The sequence below is a fragment of the Palaemon carinicauda genome, chromosome 2 (assembly GCF_036898095.1).
Source record: "Palaemon carinicauda isolate YSFRI2023 chromosome 2, ASM3689809v2, whole genome shotgun sequence".
In the NCBI taxonomy this organism is placed as follows: Eukaryota; Metazoa; Arthropoda; class Malacostraca; order Decapoda; family Palaemonidae; genus Palaemon; species Palaemon carinicauda.
Window position 1 is genome coordinate 63,218,170 of NC_090726.1, and position 7,500 is coordinate 63,225,669.

A 7,500-nucleotide genomic window follows, 5' to 3' on the forward strand; every position below is an offset into this window, starting at 1 on the left:
TATGTGTGTGTGTGTGTGTATGCTACATACACAGGTGTATATATATTGTATATAAATACACACACACACACACACATATATATATATATATATATATATATATATATATATATATATATACGATATATATACATATACATGCGTGTGTGTGTGTACATGTATATACACACACAAATATACGAAGTAAAACTTTCAAATAGACAGAGTTGATGCTAGACTTGAATGTGATGGGCAGTCGAAACAGCACGACGCTGTCGTGTTATGAATATCAGCGGACGAATAGGTACATTTTAACATATTAAAATAGCTAATACATTTATAGAATTTTCCATGTAATAACTACGCACTGAATACGCCCATGATTAGGTAATTATATTCTTATAATTTACATCCCATGAATTTATAATTTTTGTTTACTAATTCTCGTAAAATACATACATGGATATACTGCATAGTCTACATAGCCACACATATGTGAAAAAAAAATCAACAACATGGGACCTTCCATATAGGCTACACATAAATTTTTAACTGAAAAAAGTACTTTCCCCGACTCCCTTCTCTTTCGACAAGCCTTTGGAATCCGCGGCTCCTATTAAGTGCAAATTGCCGAATACAGATAGCACGCCCAAGGGCCACTTCCCTAAATGCAAGCCTTTGGTGCAACGTGCATCAAATTTGGCCTAATGAGAAACCCCATTAAATTCGAAGTGTCCCCGACGCGGACGTTGTCTATATGGGTAACACTCCCGTCCTTCTTCAACGGGGCGACATTTCCCCTTCTGTTTGGCCTCCTCTTGTGCCTCCCCTCTCTTCATCTCCATTTCCCCCAAGATACTTTTATTTCTATGGCAACCTTTCCGCTTCCCCTCACTCCTCTATACATTCCCCTTCCCTCTCTATAACTCTCACCTCTATGACTGTAAATATTTCTCATCCCTATATATATTTCGTTCTCCTCCGCAATTGGTATGCCCTCTACAGTATATATTCCTCTTCCCTTTCTATATATATCAACTTTCTATATATACTATTTTCCTCTATAAAATTCCAACAGTTTTCTCTCCTCAATCAAATATACACATATTTGTTTCCCTATATTTATCTTATTTATCTATCTATATATCTAAAATGAAAAGGTATAATCACATAAAAGTAGAGTTAATTAACGTTAGAAATTATTTACTCAGGCTTCAGTTTTTTTTTTTTATGAACCGTATTATATTCCATTTAATTGTAACACACACTCGTCAGTGCAAGTTAAATTAACTCCTTATCTTAACTTGCACATGGTATTGTATGATTATTCTTAAACGTACTTATCTCAACAAGTCTTCTTTTTATGTTTTCCAACTACTTAAAATCTTAAATTATTAAATGAACATCTGCCACAAGCAACCATTCTATTTCCCCCCTTTCCAATTTCGTTCCTCTTGTTTGCACAACATGACAATATTTAATATGTAAAGATATACCACCAATATCATGACTTTATTGAAATAGAATTCATTACTTTAGTCCCGAATAATTCCTATATATATATATATATATATATATATATATATATATATATATATATATACAGTATATACACATACACACAAATATACACACACACACACACATATATATATATATATATATATTTATATATATATACAGACACGACACACACACACACATATAACACACACACACACACACATATATATATATATATATATACATATGTGTGAATTACTTCAAATAAAAGGTGACTTTACGTCCTATCGAGTTTTTCCAAGAATTTTAGCTGTAACATAACTAGTAATATCTTGATTTTATCAGCATAAAAATACAATATGAATTATTAGAATCGTCAGTCACGCCCAATTCTTCATGTATAATCCTGTGACGCTATATTGCCAGCAAAGTATTCGATAGAAGCAAATATGGATTCTTTAAAAATATAAAAGACTTCATTTAAAGTCTTTCAGAGCCTCATAACACAATTGAGATAAAAATATTCCCGCAATATGTCGATCTTTGATTTTAGAAACAAGCAGAGGAATTAATAAAAAAAAAGAAAAAAAGAAATTCATCCATGAATATTAGATAAGAGCAAATACTGTGATGAAAGGAAAGAGCCCCAGGACCCTTCCTCCAGCCATCACACGGCGGGAGGTAAAAACCAACAATCCAGTTATGCAATATGGAATTAAAAATGACACAGGAAATGTAATCTCTCTATTAGTGAGATGAAAAGTTTTGTACTAATGATAGTTTACAAAATTAAAAGATTAATCAATGAATACCTCACATATTTTTATTCCATTTTATATTAAAAAGCTACGATGGATTTTAAACTTCTATATTTCCTTATACATTTTCTACACGTTTTCCACTGAAGGGAAAATGAATTTTAGGGCTTTCCCATCCCTGATGGTATTCGAACTCATAAAAAAAGAATGAGGGTAACGAAATCCTCTCGTGTTGCGAAGCATGTACAGTACTGTACATTGGATGAATATGAATGATGGCATTCCTCCAGTTTAAATCTGATAGTCTTTTTCCCCAAGTGCAAAAACATCAGTTAAGATAAAGATTATATATGCTTTAAGAATTATGTTTTCCTCAGGTTTACCAGAGTATTCAATTGATAAAATTTATTATGTAAGGTTATATGATAATAAAAATTCAATACACAATAATTTAGCAGCAATTTATAATGCCTCATTAAATTTTCTATAGATCTCTTTTACATATACTGTATATCTTTCTGCTCAGAACAACATTCTCGGCACTGAGAAGTTAAGCGTAAAAGAACACAGGGACCACAGCTGGTGATTGAATAGTTCAAATAAACCAAATATAAGATAAGAAAGCTAAAGAGAATATACATCGAGAAATGCATGATGAATGCATAGCAAATAGATTGGAAATGATATGAGAAGTTTTCGATGAATGAGAAATGAGAAGTGTGAGAATGAAGAGAAACTTGGCCGAGGGCAATCCCTTCCTTTCCACTAGGCTGGACAAAAGATTCTGGGGAAATCACTTGCAGCCCAAAGAACCTCGTCTGATTCGAAGGACGATGATTGATGAATGAAATCGTTGATTCAAAGTTATCTGGTGTCGAAGATGATGAACTATGCGCTCAGAACTATATAGAAAAAAGGTCCTTCAGACGATGTCAGGTAACAGATCAGCATTGGATGATAAATTGATTCAATTTTGTAGTTTACAATTGGAAAAATAACTTCATAATGGGCAAGTCAAAAAGCATTCGATTAAAATCCAATTGCTCACTGCTCACCCAGACGTCCGTTAGACCATGTGAGTCTGTTGGTTGAGAGATTCTTGCTAATTCTTCTCCAGCTATCCAACTATCTGGGTAAAAATAAGGTGATATGACATATAAATATTCATATATGAGCAAGTTTCATTGCTCATAGTAGTTAACTCCATGTTGCAGGAATGATGACATTGTGTATATCTGTCTGAATGCAAGCATATACGTAGGGTTGTGGCCACCCCTTCGCCTACATTTTCAAGAGACAACCAAACTGGACATGTGGCTGAGTGTTACAGAACTTAGCTCACGTCTGGTAGGTTGCCAATCGCTTCAAACCTACTAGAACCCAGCAGTTCATCACGTTGTAAATGGGTGCCATCATTTAACTGGGTCCAGAAAAATAAAAATAGTGTGGTTAAGAACTATAACCGGATGGTATTTGTGTACACCGAGTACTGGCCACAAATTCCAAATAAAACAAAAAGATGTAGTAAAAAATTACACATTTCGCACTATATCATAAGTATTATAGCAGTTGGACTTGCGAATAGGACACTTGTCAATGCTTTATAAGAATGAATGGCTTTCCCTTTAGATTAAGCAGGATAATCGATTCCCGCATAGCAGTAATCAATTTAATAGCGAGGTAAACTTACTTATAAATAGAAATAAAAATCGTATTATAACATAAATTTTCAGTTCGAGAGAGGATTAGATCTCTCTTGAACGCACATTACAAGGCCCAGACCCAATTTATGAGGATCAAATATAAATAAATGGGCCACGTGTGCGATACGTGACTTGACGAGGAATTCTGGCCAAGATAGATGCAGCCCGGGGGGGGGGGGGGTCCTGGATGCAGCATTAACGAAATTCTCTCTTGGGTTCTGCAAACAAGATCATTATTTCTCAATGCTATGTATTGGCTGTCATAATTCTAGCACCTGCAAACCACATATCTTCAGTTTTTCTTTCTTTCTCCTTGAATAATACGCAAATTTTGGCATCAGTAGAACACAAAAGGTTTATTATTCTCTCTCTCTCTCTCTCTCTCTCTCTCTCTCTCTCTCTCTCTCTCTCTCTCTCTCTATGTATATATATATATATATATATATATGTATATATTTATGTGTGTATGTATATGTGTGAGTGTGTGATATATATATATATATATATATATATATCCGCTTTCTGCGTGGGGATACCCTAACGATGTGAAAACGTTTGTGTATCGCCATGCTCGGCAATGGCGTACTAGTCACGGCTACCCGTATTATGAAATACAAAAGAAATATATTTGTCGAAAATAAATAGTGTAAGGATATCATAACTAGAAAATACTTCAAATTTCTTATTCGTGGACCAAAAAATATTAAGCTGCTAAGTGGAATGTTTGATATCGGTAGTATGGTATATTCAATATATAAATATGTGATATTTATACTTTTAATGATGGTGAAAAGTTTCCTTGTGATTCTATGAAATACTACACGAGTAAACATAATAGAAAAACTTTAGGTTTATTTAAAGCAATCCAATTTATTTGTCGTGCTTAGGCCTACTTCGATATTCCGCCATAAATGTCACAAAATTGTCTTTACTGACATTTACCTGAATATCTGAACAATACCCAACACACCTTTGCCATCATACTTTCTTCAATTGGATGGTCTGGCGACTGTTTAGCGTTCTGTATATAACTAAGGAATGTTGTAATTTTAATGCTTATTCACTAATGCGGCTTACCTCATTCTTATTACTCTCACAAACGCTTGCACGTTAAATAATGTTCCCTTTAAACTTCATATATCTCAGTGATGTACTCTTTACTTATTTTCGAGTTATAGCAATCGGATTTCTCTCTGTATCATCAAGATAGCTCAGTATAATTTAGGTTTCAGCCTCTTGAGTCGTTCTCTACAATGTTAAAAATGTCTAGCCTTCAGTTGATGAAAACCTTGCATTTCCAGGTCTTTTAAAGTTCGATAGGAATCTCTGTACCTGATTACTTGAAGAAAAATCTGGAATGGAAAAAGTTTTCCAGTAATTTGAAGAAAGTTTATTCCTCGATCTTGTTTCCTAGTAAGATGAAGAATGTGGTTTTTTGCTAGGCAACTTTTTAACACACTTTTACACGCCCAGCTGTAGATTTTCCGTTCTTATACCTCTAGCGAGTTATGTGCTCTTCATAATTCTAAACTGACCTTTCGTAAAACTAGACTTGGCTAGTGCATGAACTTGTTTTTCATGGAATGATCAGATATAGTTTTGTTTATTTTCCCATGTATCACAAAATGATATCTAGTCATTTAAGCTTGCATATATAAATATTTCAAAATAGATCGATATCATCCATAAGTGAAAATGAATGAATATGAAATTTAGGCCTCAAGCCAAGCACTGGAGCATCCAAGGCCATTCGGCGCTGTATGATGCAAAATCATCAATAACATCCGTACAATCACACCATTTGGTATCATTTTAACCTATAGAACCAATCAAACCACTTTCATATAATATAATCTAAATGTGAAATAAGAATGGATTAAAAAGATTAAATAAATGAATTAATAAAACCAATTAAAGCTCGTTTTAAATTTTTTTTTTAAAGTTCAGGGTATTATGATTTTCTCCCAGTATATCTCATAAGTAAAAAGTTGTAATAAGCTGGATATATAAATGCTACACCTATGTTGTTTTCACTGCATGCATACACTCACCACATACATACACACATACATATATATATATATATATATATATATATATATATATATATATATATATATATATATATATATATATATACACAGACGCACACATACTAGAGCAAGAGTTGTCTGACTTCACTGATCAGGTGTCTATTAGTATAGCAAACGCATTTTTTAGACCTTTATTAGGGTTTAATAATTGACTTTTCAACAGATTGCTTGAAGGTTAATTTTCTAGTTCCGTTACTATATGCATCAACTTCATAAAGACAGGTACAAGTCCCTAAACATCCAAATCTATTTTAAATTCTCTTTTCTGAGAGATTGATATTGTGTGACTGTACTGCAGCGAATTTTTTTTTTACAGATTGGTAATTAAAAATGTCTAATAATTTCAGAATTATAAAAATTGAAGGAACAGTAATTAAATATGGGTATCATTCACCGTGGAGTTAATTCAAATTTTAAGTTCTCTCCAGATTCCTTTAACTAGAAAACACATTACAAGCAGTACACCTGGCAGAAAGAATCGTGATTAGTTGTCACACACGAGGTGGTGTAATAACCATAAATCGTGTCTCGAATGGCAGTAGATAAGATATATTAACTATCGCCTCCTAATAATGTTGACGAATTAACAAATTTAACACTGATCTTAGTATTTCTATATTTTGGTTTCCTAAATAGGCAACTGCATCGTTAAAACTCTACCCTGAATCACTCTCATTACTTTTGGAACATAATTACAAGAAAAGATTGGGTTTTAATATTTCAGTCTTCCGTGACGCATGTCTACTGGCAGACATCTAACGATGTCTTCTGCAGACATCTACATTTATAAATAAGACTGACGTGAAAAATTCCATCATTGAAATTTAACTAATTAATCTTAAACTAAAATATTATCACTTTTAATCTGCATCTTTGGCTAAGATCTTTTTGATAATATATTGTGTTGTCTTTCATAAGTTGAAAGCAAAAAGGATATTGACCAAAAAAGAGAATATAAGGAAAATTAGCTAAATAAATGAAGTCCAAATTAACTCAAGTACCAACGAGTCTACGAAGAATGGATACCCTTTAAAAAAAATGAAGCCAAAACTTGAAATATGAAATAATATCTTCCACTTTCCCTAAATATGACAACAGCAATCAGCATTATTCTTCTCTTAAACAGAAAACATAAAAAAACATATAATTAACTCCTCAAGGAAAATTTACATTTGCATAATTTAACAGCTAACTTTTCTACTTCATATGAGATTAAGGAAATGTTCTTTATAACATGACTCACAAGACTAATTCATTCGTCCTTTCATTGTGAGCTTTGCCTATTCATATAAACAATTAGAAAAGTGACGTCTGGGGGCAAACAATTCACCATTCTAAATCTACACTCACTGCATGTTAGATATTGGATTTTTCCTTTTAGCAATGAGTTATAACGATCATCTTTAAACTACTGATCGTGAATGAACAACCCTTCAGTTAAAACTTTCTCAACATAAGTCAATT

At 32.9% G+C, this 7,500-nt stretch overlaps 1 protein-coding gene across 1 annotated transcript in view; it reads right to left on the reverse strand.

Annotated features, from left to right (window-relative positions):
* Positions 1–7,500, reverse strand: part of LOC137625606 (uncharacterized) — a 207,156-nt gene that overhangs the window by 81,903 nt on the left and 117,753 nt on the right. The window lies entirely within an intron of this gene.